This window comes from Phalangium opilio, unplaced genomic scaffold (genome assembly GCF_054372755.1).
Source record: "Phalangium opilio isolate 3A_F unplaced genomic scaffold, DU_Popi_V2 ptg000019l_1, whole genome shotgun sequence".
Taxonomy (NCBI): Eukaryota; Metazoa; Arthropoda; class Arachnida; order Opiliones; family Phalangiidae; genus Phalangium; species Phalangium opilio.
The window spans coordinates 6,916,319-6,929,979 of NW_028324152.1; the positions used below are offsets into that span (position 1 = coordinate 6,916,319).

General features: G+C 37.0%; 14 pseudogenes; 7 read left to right on the plus strand and 7 right to left on the minus strand.

Annotated features, from left to right (window-relative positions):
• Window positions 1-1,296: 1,296 nt before the first annotated feature.
• LOC149701308 (5S ribosomal RNA) lies at window positions 1,297-1,415 on the minus strand (annotated as a pseudogene).
• Window positions 1,416-1,776: 361 nt separating this feature from the next.
• LOC149701309 (5S ribosomal RNA) lies at window positions 1,777-1,895 on the minus strand (annotated as a pseudogene).
• A 583-nt stretch (window positions 1,896-2,478) lies between these two features.
• On the minus strand, window positions 2,479-2,581 carry LOC149701310 (5S ribosomal RNA; annotated as a pseudogene).
• A 133-nt stretch (window positions 2,582-2,714) lies between these two features.
• On the minus strand, window positions 2,715-2,833 carry LOC149701311 (5S ribosomal RNA; annotated as a pseudogene).
• A 138-nt stretch (window positions 2,834-2,971) lies between these two features.
• LOC149701312 (5S ribosomal RNA) lies at window positions 2,972-3,090 on the minus strand (annotated as a pseudogene).
• Window positions 3,091-3,452: 362 nt separating this feature from the next.
• Window positions 3,453-3,571, minus strand: LOC149701313 (5S ribosomal RNA; annotated as a pseudogene).
• Window positions 3,572-3,694: 123 nt separating this feature from the next.
• LOC149701314 (5S ribosomal RNA) lies at window positions 3,695-3,797 on the minus strand (annotated as a pseudogene).
• A 3,965-nt stretch (window positions 3,798-7,762) lies between these two features.
• LOC149701315 (5S ribosomal RNA) lies at window positions 7,763-7,865 on the plus strand (annotated as a pseudogene).
• Window positions 7,866-7,988: 123 nt separating this feature from the next.
• LOC149701316 (5S ribosomal RNA) lies at window positions 7,989-8,107 on the plus strand (annotated as a pseudogene).
• A 362-nt stretch (window positions 8,108-8,469) lies between these two features.
• LOC149701317 (5S ribosomal RNA) lies at window positions 8,470-8,588 on the plus strand (annotated as a pseudogene).
• Window positions 8,589-8,726: 138 nt separating this feature from the next.
• Window positions 8,727-8,845, plus strand: LOC149701318 (5S ribosomal RNA; annotated as a pseudogene).
• Window positions 8,846-8,978: 133 nt separating this feature from the next.
• On the plus strand, window positions 8,979-9,081 carry LOC149701319 (5S ribosomal RNA; annotated as a pseudogene).
• A 583-nt stretch (window positions 9,082-9,664) lies between these two features.
• On the plus strand, window positions 9,665-9,783 carry LOC149701320 (5S ribosomal RNA; annotated as a pseudogene).
• Window positions 9,784-10,144: 361 nt separating this feature from the next.
• On the plus strand, window positions 10,145-10,263 carry LOC149701321 (5S ribosomal RNA; annotated as a pseudogene).
• Window positions 10,264-13,661: the final 3,398 nt, after the last annotated feature.

The window sequence follows — 13,661 nt, forward strand, 5'->3', positions numbered from 1 at the left end:
TATTTGAAAATAGTGAAGAAATACTCAAAATGTTTTTCTTTGGCCGAGTTACGTCGATTTTGAAAATGTTATTAAAAATCAAGGTACATTTTTATTTATTGTTCAATCGAGATGAAATCACTTTTAATGAGTGTTTTATAGGGAATTAAGCTGAATTCGGTCAAAAATTTCTCCAGAAAAAAATGCATTCAAAAAAGTACCGAAAAAATCGCATGTTTTTCTTCTTCAAGAGACAAAATCCGTGACAACGATTTCTTATTGAAAAATTTAATTTTAACAGTTTTTTGATTGAATATCGTTACATTTGCTTGAATTAAAGCAAAAAGTATAAAAATAATGGTTTCAGTGAACATATTTGAAAATAGTGAAGAAATACTCAAAATGTTTTTCTTTGGCCGAGTTACGTCGATTTTGAAAAGTTATTAAAAATCGAGGTACATTTTTATTTATTGTTCAATCGAGATGAAATCACTTTTAATGAGTGTTTTATAGGGAATTAAGCTGAATTCGGTCAAAAATTTCTCCAGAAAAAAATGCATTCAAAAAAGTACCGAAAAAATCGCATGTTTTTCTTCTTCAAGACACAAAATCCGTGAATACGATTTCTTATTGAAAATTGAATTTTAACAGTTTTTTGAATGAATATCGTTACATTGCTTGAATTAAAGCAAAAAGTATAAAAATAATGGATTCAATGAATAAATTTGAAAATAGAGAAGAACTACTCAAAATATGCTTCTTTGGCCGTGAAACGCCGATTTTGAAAATGTTATTAAAAATCGAGGTAAATTTTTAATTATGTTCAATCGAGATGAAATCACTTTTTATGGGTGTTTTATAGGGAATTAAGCTGAATTCGGTCAAACATTTCTCCAGAAAAAAATGCATTCAAAAGTGTACCGAAAAAATCGCATGTTTTTCTTCTTCAAGATACAAAATCCGTGACAACGATTTCTTATTGAAAAATTTAATTTTAACAGTTTTTTAATGAATATCGTTACATTTGCTTGAATTAAAGCAAAAGGTATAAAAATAATGGTTTCAGTGGTTATATTTGAAAATAGTGAAGAAATACTCAAAGTGGTCTCCCTCCCAAGGACTGACTGCGCTCGACGCTTCTTAACTTCGGTTATCGGACGAGAACCGGTGTATTCAGCGTGTTATGGCCGTTTCTCGAGAGTGCTAGTTAATAATTTGAATTAAATTAACTTTCATCTTTATAAAACAATAACAAAAAGAAGATATGTTTGCTTTTTTCGTATTTGGTGGAATTTGAAAGAGGAAACAAAAGTGAAAAACCAACGGCACGCAGTGTTCCTAAGTGGTCTCCCTCCCAAGTAGTGACTGCGCTCGACGCTGCTTAACTTCGGTTATCGGACGAGAACCGGTGTATTCACCGTGATATGGCCGTTGCCGAGAGTGCTAGTTAGTAATTTGAATTTAATTAACTTTCATCTTTATAAAACAATAACAAAATGAAGATATGTGTGCTTTTTTCAAATCGGGTGGAATTTAAAAGAGGAAACAAAAGTGAAAAACCAACGGCACGCAATATTCCCAAGTACTGACTGCGCTCGACGCTGCTAACGTCGGCGATCGGACGAGAACCGGTGTTCTCAGCGTGATATGGCCGTTGCCGAGAGTGCTAGTTAAAAATTCGAATTTAAATTAAGTGAGACAAATTAACCCTCATCTTTCTAAAACAATAACAAAATGAAGATATGTTTGCTTTTTTCATATCTATTGGAATTTAAAAGAGGAAAAAAAAAGTGAAAAAGCTAACGGCACGCAGTGTTCCTAAGTGGTCGCCCTCCCAAATACTGACTGCGCTCGACGCTGCTTAACTTCGGTTATCGTACGAGAACCGGTGTATTCAGCGTGTTATGGCCGTTGCCGATAGTGCTAGTTAATAATTTGAATTAAATTAACTTTCATCTTTATAAAACAATAACAAAAAGAAGATATGTGTGCTTTTTTCAATTCGGGTGGAATTTAAAAGAGGAAACAAAAGTGAAAAACCAACGGCACGCAGTATTCCCAAGTACTGACTGCGCTCGACGCTGCTACCAGGGCGATCGGACGAGAACCGGTGTTCTCAACGTGATATGGCCGTTGCCGAGAGTGCTAGTTAAAAATTCGAATTTAAATTAAGTGAGACAAATTAACCTTCATCTTTATAAAACATTAACAAAAAGAAAATATGTTTGCTTTTTTCATATCGGGTGGAATTTAAAAGAGGAAACAAAAGTGAAAAAGCCAACGGCACGCAGTATTCCCAAGTACTGACTGCGCTCGACGCTGCTAACGTCGGCGATCGGACGAGAACCGGTGTTCTCAGCGTGATATGGCCGTTGCCGAGAGTGCTAGTTAATAATTTGAATTAAATTAACTTTCATCTTTATAAAACAATAACAAAAAGAAGATATGTTTGCTTTTTTCATATCTGGTGGAATTTGAAAGAGGAAATAAAAGTGAAAAAGCCAACGGCACGCAGTATTCCCAAGTACTGTATGCGCTCGACGCTGCTTAACTTCGGTGATCGGACGAGAACCGGTGTTTTCAGCGTGATATGGCCGTTGCCGAGAGTGCTAGTTAATAATTCGAATTTAAATTAAGTGAGACAAATTAACCTTCATCATTTTAAAACAATAACAAAAAAACATGTTTGCTTTTTTCATATCTATTAAAATTTAAAAGAGGAAAAAAAGTGAATAAGCCAACGGCACGCAGTGTTCCTAAGTGGTCTCCCTCCCAAGTACTGACTGCGCTCGACGCTGCTTAACTTCGGTGATCGGACGAGAACCGCTGTATTCAGCGTGATATGGTCGTTGCCGAGAGTGCTAGTTAATAATTCGAATTTAAATTAAGTGAGACAAATTAACCTTCATCATTTTAAAACAATAACAAAATGAAAACATGTTTGCTTTTTTCATATCTATTAAAATTTAAAAGAGGAAAAAAAAAGTGAAAAAGCCAACGGCACGCAGTGTTCCTAAGTGGTCTCCCTCCCAAGTAGTGACTGCGCTCGACGCTGCTTAACATCGGTTATCGGACGAGAACCGCTGTATTCAGCGTGATATGGCCGTTGCCGAGAGTGCTGGTTAATAATTTTAATTTAATTAACTTTCATCTTTATAAAACAATAACAAAAAGAAGATATGTTTGCTTTTGTCATATCGGGTGGAATTTAAAAGAGGAAACAAAAGTGAAAAAGCCAACGGCACGCAGTATTCCCAAGTACTGACTGCGCTCGACGCTGCTAACGTCGGCGATCGGACGAGAACCGTTGTTCTCAGCGTGATATGGCCGTTGCCGAGAGTGCTAGATAATAATTCGAATTTAAATTAAGTGAGACAAATTAACCTTCATCTTTTTAAAACAATAACAAAAAGAAAATATGTTTGCTTTTTTCATATCTATTGGAATTTAAAAGAGGAAAAAAAAAGTGAAAAAGCTAACGGCACGCAGTGTTCCTAAGTGGTCGCCCTCCCAAATACTGACTGCGCACGACGCTGCTTAACTTCGGTTATCGTACGAGAACCGGTGTATTCAGCGTGTTATGGCCGTTGCCGATAGTGCTAGTTAATAATTTGATTTAAATTAACTTTCATCTTTATAAAACAATAACAGAAAGAAGATATGTTTGCTTTTTTTCATATCTGGTGGAATTTGAAAGAGGAAACAAAAGTGAAAAAGCCAACGGCACGCAGTATTCCCAAGTACTGTATGCGTTCGACGCTGCTTAACTTCGGTGATCGCACGAGAACCGGTGTTTTCAGCGTGATATGGCCGTTGCCGAGAGTGCTAGTTAATAATTCGAATTTAAATTAAGTGAGACAAATTAACCTTCATAATTTTAAAACAATAACAAAAAAAACATGTTTGCTTTTTTCATATCTATTAAAATTTAAAAGAGGAAAAAAAGTGAAAAACCCAACGGCACGCAGTGTTCCTTAGTGGTCTCCCTCCCAAGTTGTGACTGCGCTCGACGCTGCTTAACATCGGTTATCGGACGAGAACCGCTGTATTCAGCGTGATATGGCCGTTGCCGAGAGTGCTGGTTAATAATTTTAATTTAATTAACTTTCATCTTTATAAAACAATAACAAAAAGAAGATATGATTGCTTTTGTCATATCGGGTGGAATTTAAAAGAGGAAACAAAAGTGAAAAAGCCAACGGCACGCAGTATTCCCAAGTACTGACTGCGCTCGACGCTGCTAACGTCGGCGATCGGACGAGAACCGTTGTTCTCAGCGTGATATGGCCGTTGCCGAGAGTGCTAGATAATAATTCGAATTTAAATTAAGTGAGACAAATTAACCTTCATCTTTTTAAAACAATAACAAAAAGAAAATATGTTTGCTTTTTTAATATCTATTGGAATTTAAAAGAGGAAAAAAAAGTGAAAAAGCTAACGGCACGCAGTGTTCCTAAGTGGTCGCCATACTAAAAACATTGAGCTACGACAAACATTGGCCGAGATATTAAGCAAAATGTTCGTCAACTTTGGTATCGTCTCACTTATTTTTATTATGTTACTTATGATTTTTGCACTAAACTTTGGAGGCTCATAACTCTTGTTCTACAAGAGATACTGGGATCTCCTTTGGATATGTTATAGTACTCTTTGCTCCCCATACAAGGATTCTTTAAACTTGAGGCTACCTCAATATCGTCGTCAACTTATTTTTTGTCTCACTTATTGTTAGAAGGTTACTTTGATTTTTGAAAATAAACTTTGCAGGCACGTAACTCTGGTTCTACCAGAGATACGGGGATGTAAATAATGTGACCTTGACACAAATGTTCGGATAATTATAAAGGTCTTTGCATGTTCCAAGCAAAAAAAAAACTTCGCGGTTTCGAACCTGTGGCCTTCCGAGAGTGAGGCGGATACGATAACCGCTACCCTAAAGATATGTTATTATTTTTAATCGAAAGAACAGGGTCAAGTAATTAAGCAATACGTGAAAAAACAAACCCCTCCATAGAAAATGCATTAGACTATACTTTGCAGGCTCCTAACTCTGTTTCTACTGGAGATACGGGGATGTCCTTTGAGTATGTTATAGTCCAATTTGTCCCCCATCTAACCATACTAAAAATATTGAGCTACGACCAACAGGGGCCGAGTCATTAAGCTAAACGTAAACAAACAACCCGTCCATAGGAAATGCAGTAGACTATATTTTGCAGGCCCATAACTCTGTGTCTACTAGAGATACGGGGATGTCCTTAGGATATGTTATAGTCCAAATTGTCCCCCATCTAATTATACTAAAAACATTGAGCTTCGACAAACATTGGCCGAGATATTAAGCAAAATGTTCGTCAACTTTGGTATCGTCTCACTTATTTTTATTATGTTACTTATGATTTTTGCACTAAACTTTGGAGGCTCATAACTCTTGTTCTACAAGAGATACTGGGATCTCCTTTGGATATGTTATAGTACTCTTTGCTCCCCATACAAGGATTCTTTAAACTTGAGGCTACCTCAATATCGTCGTCAACTTATTTTTTGTCTCACTTATTGTTAGAAGGTTACTTTTGATTTTTGAAAATAAACTTTGCAGGCACGTAACTCTGGTTCTACCAGAGATACGGGGATGTAAATAATGTGACCTTGACACAAATGTTCGGATAATTATAAAGGTCTTTGCATGTTCCAAGCAAAAAAAAACTTCGCGGTTTCGAACCTGTGGCCTTCCGAGAGTGAGGCGGATGCGATAACCGCTACCCTAAAGATATGTTATTATTTTTAATCGAAAGAACAGGGTCAAGTAATTAAGCAATACGTGAACAAACAAACCCCTCCATAGAAAATGCATTAGACTATACTTTGCAGGCTCGTAACTCTGTTTCTACTGGAGATACGGGGATGTCCTTTGAGTATGTTATAGTCCAATTTGTCCCCCATCTAACCATACTAAAAACATTGAGCTACGACAAACAGCAGTCGAGTAATTAAGCTAATCGTAAACAAACAAACCCCTCCATAGGAAATGCATTAGACTATACTTTGCAGGCCCATAACTCTGTGTCTACTAGAGATACGGGGATGTCCTTAGGATATGTTATAGTCCAAATTGTCCCCCATCTAACCATACTAAAAACGTTGGGCTACGACAAACAGGGGCCGAGTACTTAAGCAAAACGTAACGAAACAAACCCCCTGCATAGGAAATGCATTAGACTATAGTTTGCAGGCTCGTAACTCTGTTTCTATTGGAGATACGGGGATGTCCTTTGAGTTTGTCGTAGCTCAATGTTTTTAGTATGGTTAGATGGGGGACAATTTGGACTATAACATATCCTAAGGACATCCCCGTATCTCTAGTAGACACAGAGTTATGGGCCTGCAAAATATAGTCTACTGCATTTCCTATGGACGGGTTGTTTGTTTACGTTTAGCTTAATTACTCGGCCCCTGTTGGTCGTAGCTCAATGTTTTTAGTATGGTTAGATGGGGGACAAATTGGACTATAACATACTCAAAGGACATCCCCGTATCTCCAGTAGAAACAGAGTTACGAGCCTGCAAAGTATAGTCTAATGCATTTTCTATGGAGGGGTTTGTTTGTTCACGTATTGCTTAATTACTTGACCCTGTTCTTTCGATTAAAAATAATAACATATCTTTAGTGTAGCGGTTATCGCATCCGCCTCACTCTCGGAAGGCCACAGGTTCGAAACCGCGAAGTTTTTTTTTGCTTGGAACATGCAAAGACCTTTATAATTATCCGAACATTTGTGTCAAGGTCACATTATTTACATCCCCGTATCTCTGGTAGAACCAGAGTTACGAGCCTGCAAAGTTTATTTTCAAAAATCAAAAGTAACCTTCTAACAATAAGTGAGACAAAAAATAAGTTGACGACGATATTGAGGTAGCCTCAAGTTTAAAGTATCCTTGTATGGGGAGCAAAGAGTACTATAACATATCCAAAGGAGATTCCAGTATCTCTTGTAGAACAAGAGTTATGAGCCTCCAAAGTTTAGTGCAAAAATCATAAGTAACATAATAAAAATAAGTGAGACGATACCAAAGTTGACGAACATTTTGCTTAATATCTCGGCCAATGTTTGTCGTAGCTCAATGTTTTTAGTATGGCGACCACTTAGGAACACTGCGTGCCGTTAGCTTTTTCACTTTTTTTTCCTCTTTTAAATTCCAATAGATATTAAAAAAGCAAACATATTTTCTTTTTGTTATTGTTTTAAAAAGATGAAGGTTAATTTGTCTCACTTAATTTAAATTCGAATTATTATCTAGCACTCTCGGCAACGGCCATATCACGCTGAGAACAACGGTTCTCGTCCGATCGCCGACGTTAGCAGCGTCGAGCGCAGTCAGTACTTGGGAATACTGCGTGCCGTTGGCTTTTTCACTTTTGTTTCCTCTTTTAAATTCCACCCGATATGACAAAAGCAATCATATCTTCTTTTTGTTATTGTTTTATAAAGATGAAAGTTAATTAAATTAAAATTATTAACCAGCACTCTCGGCAACGGCCATATCACGCTGAATACAGCGGTTCTCGTCCGATAACCGATGTTAAGCAGCGTCGAGCGCAGTCACAACTTGGGAGGGAGACCACTAAGGAACACTGCGTGCCGTTGGGTTTTTCACTTTTTTTCCTCTTTTAAATTTTAATAGATATGAAAAAAGCAAACATGTTTTTTTTGTTATTGTTTTAAAATTATGAAGGTTAATTTGTCTCACTTAATTTAAATTCGAATTATTAACTAGCACTCTCGGCAACGGCCATATCACGCTGAAAACACCGGTTCTCGTGCGATCACCGAAGTTAAGCAGCGTCGAACGCATACAGTACTTGGGAATACTGCGTGCCGTTGGCTTTTTCACTTTTGTTTCCTCTTTCAAATTCCACCAGATATGAAAAAAAGCAAACATATCTTCTTTCTGTTATTGTTTTATAAAGATGAAAGTTAATTTAAATCAAATTATTAACTAGCACTATCGGCAACGGCCATAACACGCTGAATACACCGGTTCTCGTACGATAACCGAAGTTAAGCAGCGTCGTGCGCAGTCAGTATTTGGGAGGGCGACCACTTAGGAACACTGCGTGCCGTTAGCTTTTTCACTTTTTTTTTCCTCTTTTAAATTCCAATAGATATGAAAAAAGCAAACATATTTTCTTTTTGTTATTGTTTTAAAAAGATGAAGGTTAATTTGTCTCACTTAATTTAAATTCGAATTATTATCTAGCACTCTCGGCAACGGCCATATCACGCTGAGAACAACGGTTCTCGTCCGATCGCCGACGTTAGCAGCGTCGAGCGCAGTCAGTACTTGGGAATACTGCGTGCCGTTGGCTTTTTCACTTTTGTTTCCTCTTTTAAATTCCACCCGATATGACAAAAGCAAACATATCTTCTTTTTGTTATTGTTTTATAAAGATGAAAGTTAATTAAATTAAAATTATTAACCAGCACTCTCGGCAACGGCCATATCACGCTGAATACAGCGGTTCTCGTCCGATAACCGATGTTAAGCAGCGTCGAGCGCAGTCACTACTTGGGAGGGAGACCACTTAGGAACACTGCGTGCCGTTGGCTTTTTCACTTTTTTTTTCCTCTTTTAAATTTTAATAGATATGAAAAAAGCAAACATGTTTTCATTTTGTTATTGTTTTAAAATGATGAAGGTTAATTTGTCTCACTTAATTTAAATTCGAATTATTAACTAGCACTCTCGGCAACGACCATATCACGCTGAATACAGCGGTTCTCGTCCGATCACCGAAGTTAAGCAGCGTCGAGCGCAGTCAGTACTTGGGAGGGAGACCACTTAGGAACACTGCGTGCCGTTGGCTTATTCACTTTTTTTCCTCTTTTAAATTTTAATAGATATGAAAAAAGCAAACATGTTTTTTTGTTATTGTTTTAAAATGATGAAGGTTAATTTGTCTCACTTAATTTAAATTCGAATTATTAACTAGCACTCTCGGCAACGGCCATATCACGCTGAAAACACCGGTTCTCGTCCGATCACCGAAGTTAAGCAGCGTCGAGCGCATACAGTACTTGGGAATACTGCGTGCCGTTGGCTTTTTCACTTTTATTTCCTCTTTCAAATTCCACCAGATATGAAAAAAGCAAACATATCTTCTTTTTGTTATTGTTTTATAAAGATGAAAGTTAATTTAATTCAAATTATTAACTAGCACTCTCGGCAACGGCCATATCACGCTGAGAACACCGGTTCTCGTCCGATCGCCGACGTTAGCAGCGTCGAGCGCAGTCAGTACTTGGGAATACTGCGTGCCGTTGGCTTTTTCACTTTTGTTTCCTCTTTTAAATTCCACCCGATATGAAAAAAGCAAACATATTTTCTTTTTGTTAATGTTTTATAAAGATGAAGGTTAATTTGTCTCACTTAATTTAAATTCGAATTTTTAACTAGCACTCTCGGCAACGGCCATATCACGTTGAGAACACCGGTTCTCGTCCGATCGCCCTGGTAGCAGCGTCGAGCGCAGTCAGTACTTGGGAATACTGCGTGCCGTTGGTTTTTCACTTTTGTTTCCTCTTTTAAATTCCACCCGAATTGAAAAAAGCACACATATCTTCTTTTTGTTATTGTTTTATAAAGATGAAAGTTAATTTAATTCAAATTATTAACTAGCACTATCGGCAACGGCCATAACACGCTGAATACACCGGTTCTCGTACGATAACCGAAGTTAAGCAGCGTCGAGCGCAGTCAGTATTTGGGAGGGCGACCACTTAGGAACACTGCGTGCCGTTAGCTTTTTCACTTTTTTTTTCCTCTTTTAAATTCCAATAGATATGAAAAAAGCAAACATATCTTCATTTTGTTATTGTTTTAGAAAGATGAGGGTTAATTTGTCTCACTTAATTTAAATTCGAATTTTTAACTAGCACTCTCGGCAACGGCCATATCACGCTGAGAACACCGGTTCTCGTCCGATCGCCGACGTTAGCAGCGTCGAGCGCAGTCAGTACTTGGGAATATTGCGTGCCGTTGGTTTTTCACTTTTGTTTCCTCTTTTAAATTCCACCCGATTTGAAAAAAGCACACATATCTTCATTTTGTTATTGTTTTATAAAGATGAAAGTTAATTAAATTCAAATTACTAACTAGCACTCTCGGCAACGGCCATATCACGGTGAATACACCGGTTCTCGTCCGATAACCGAAGTTAAGCAGCGTCGAGCGCAGTCACTACTTGGGAGGGAGACCACTTAGGAACACTGCGTGCCGTTGGTTTTTCACTTTTGTTTCCTCTTTCAAATTCCACCAAATACGAAAAAAGCAAACATATCTTCTTTTTGTTATTGTTTTATAAAGATGAAAGTTAATTTAATTCAAATTATTAACTAGCACTCTCGAGAAACGGCCATAACACGCTGAATACACCGGTTCTCGTCCGATAACCGAAGTTAAGAAGCGTCGAGCGCAGTCAGTCCTTGGGAGGGAGACCACTTTGAGTATTTCTTCACTATTTTCAAATATAACCACTGAAACCATTATTTTTATACCTTTTGCTTTAATTCAAGCAAATGTAACGATATTCATTAAAAAACTGTTAAAATTAAATTTTTCAATAAGAAATCGTTGTCACGGATTTTGTATCTTGAAGAAGAAAAACATGCGATTTTTTCGGTACACTTTTGAATGCATTTTTTTCTGGAGAAATGTTTGACCGAATTCAGCTTAATTCCCTATAAAACACTCATTAAAAGTGATTTCATCTCGATTGAACATAATTAAAAATTTACCTCGATTTTTAATAACATTTTCAAAATCGGCGTTTCACGGCCAAAGAAGCATATTTTGAGTAGTTCTTCTCTATTTTCAAATTTATTCATTGAATCCATTATTTTTATACTTTTTGCTTTAATTCAAGCAATGTAACGATATTCATTCAAAAAACTGTTAAAATTCAATTTTCAATAAGAAATCGTATTCACGGATTTTGTGTCTTGAAGAAGAAAAACATGCGATTTTTTCGGTACTTTTTTGAATGCATTTTTTTCTGGAGAAATTTTTGACCGAATTCAGCTTAATTCCCTATAAAACACTCATTAAAAGTGATTTCATCTCGATTGAACAATAAATAAAAATGTACCTCGATTTTTAATAACTTTTCAAAATCGACGTAACTCGGCCAAAGAAAAACATTTTGAGTATTTCTTCACTATTTTCAAATATGTTCACTGAAACCATTATTTTTATACTTTTTGCTTTAATTCAAGCAAATGTAACGATATTCAATCAAAAAACTGTTAAAATTAAATTTTTCAATAAGAAATCGTTGTCACGGATTTTGTCTCTTGAAGAAGAAAAACATGCGATTTTTTCGGTACTTTTTTGAATGCATTTTTTTCTGGAGAAATTTTTGACCGAATTCAGCTTAATTCCCTATAAAACACTCATTAAAAGTGATTTCATCTCGATTGAACAATAAATAAAAATGTACCTCGATTTTTAATAACATTTTCAAAATCGACGTAACTCGGCCAAAGAAAAACATTTTGAGTATTTCTTCACTATTTTCAAATATAACCACTGAAACCATTATTTTTGTAATTTTTGCGTTAATTCAAGCAAATGTAACGATATTCATTCAACAACCTGTTAAAATTCAATTTTAAATAAGAAATCGTTGTCACGGATTTTGTATCTTGAAGAGAAAAAACATGCGATTTTTTCGGTACACTTTTAAATGCATTTTTTTCTGGAGAAATGTTTGACCGAATTCAGCTTAATTCCCTCTAAAACACTCAATAAAAGTGATTTCATCTCGATTGAACAATAATTAAAAATGTACCTCGATTTTTAATAACATTTTCAAAATCGACGTTTCACCGCCAACGAAGCATATTTTGAGTATTTCTTCACTATTTTCAAATATATTCACTGAAACCATTATTTTTATACTTTTTGCTTTAATTCAAGCAAATGTAACGATATTCAATCAAAAAACTGTTAAAATTAAATTTTTCAATAAGAAATCGTTGTCACGGATTTTGTATCTTGAAGAAGAAAAACATGCGATTTTTTCGGTACTTTTTTGAATGCATTTTTTTCTGGAGAAATTTTTGACCGAATTCAGCTTAATTCCCTATAAAACACTCATTAAAAGTGATTTCATCTCGATTGAACAATAAATAAAAATGTACCTCGATTTTTAATAACATTTTCAAAATCGACGTTTCACGGCCAAAGAAGCATATTTTGAGTATTTCTTCACTATTTTCAAATATAACCACTGAAACCATTATTTTTATACTTTTTGCTTTAATTCAAGCAAATGTAACGATATTCATTCAAAAAACTGTTAAAATTCAATTTTTCAATAAGAAATCGTTGTGACGGATTTTGTATCTTGAAGAAGAAAAACATGCGATTTTTTCGGTACACTTTTGAATGCATTTTTTTCTGGAGAAATGTTTGACCGAATTCAGCTTAATTCCCTATAAAACACTCATTGAAAGTGATTTCATCTCGATTGAACAATAATTAAAAATGTACCTCGATTTTTAATAACATTTTCAAAATCGTTGAGCCCTCCCGGGAGCGGTGTTGTGACGTCTCAGATGTAACGTAAAATGTCAGAGTTTTTCCACAATCCCTGACGAACATTTAATTTTTTGGCTTCCGTGGCGCAATGGTTAGCGCGTTCGGCTGTTAACCCATAGGGTGGTGGTTCGACCCCATCCGGGAGCGGTGTTGTGAGGTCTCAGATGTGACGTAAAAAATCAAGGTTTTTACATAATACCTGACGAGCGTTTAACTTTTGGGCTTCCGTGGCGCAATGGTTAGCGCGTTCGGCTGTTAACCAATAGGTTGGTGGTTCGAGCCCATCCGGGAGCGGTGTTGTGAGGTCTCAGATGTGACGTAAAAAGTCAAGGTTTTTACACAATACCTGACGAGCATTTAACTTTTGGGCTTCCGTGGCACAATGGTTAGCGCGTTCGGCTGTTAACCAATAGGTTGGTGGTTCGAGCCCATCCGGGATAGGTGTTGTGAGGTCTCAGATGTGACGTAAAAAGTCAAGGTTTTTACACAATACCTGACGAGCCTTTAACTTTTGGGCTTCCGTGGCGCAATGGTTAGCGCGTTCGGCTGTTAACCAATAGGTTGGTGGTTCGACCCCATCCGGGAGCGGTGTTGTGAGGTCTCAGATGTGACGTAAAAAATCAAGGTTTTTACATATAACCTGACGAGCGTTTAACTTTTGGGCTTCCGTGGCGCAATGGTTAGCGCGTTCGGCTGTTAACCAATAGGTTGGTGGTTCGAGCCCATCCGGGAGCGGTGTTGTGAGGTCTCAGATGTGACGTAAAAAGTCAAGGTTTTTACACAATACCTGACGAGCATTTAACTTTTGGGCTTCCGTGGCGCAATGGTTAGCGCGTTCGGCTGTTAACCAATAGGTTGGTGGTTCGAGCCCATCCGGGAGAGGTGTTGTGAGGTCTCAGATGTGACGTAAAAAGTCAAGGTTTTTACACAATACCTGACGAGCATTTAACTTCTGGGCTTCCGTGGCGCAATGGTTAGCGCGTTCGGCTGTTAACCAATAGGTTGGTGGTTCGAGCCCATCCGGGAGCGGTGTTGTGAGGTCTCAGATGTGACGTAAAAAGTCATGGTTTTTGCACAATACC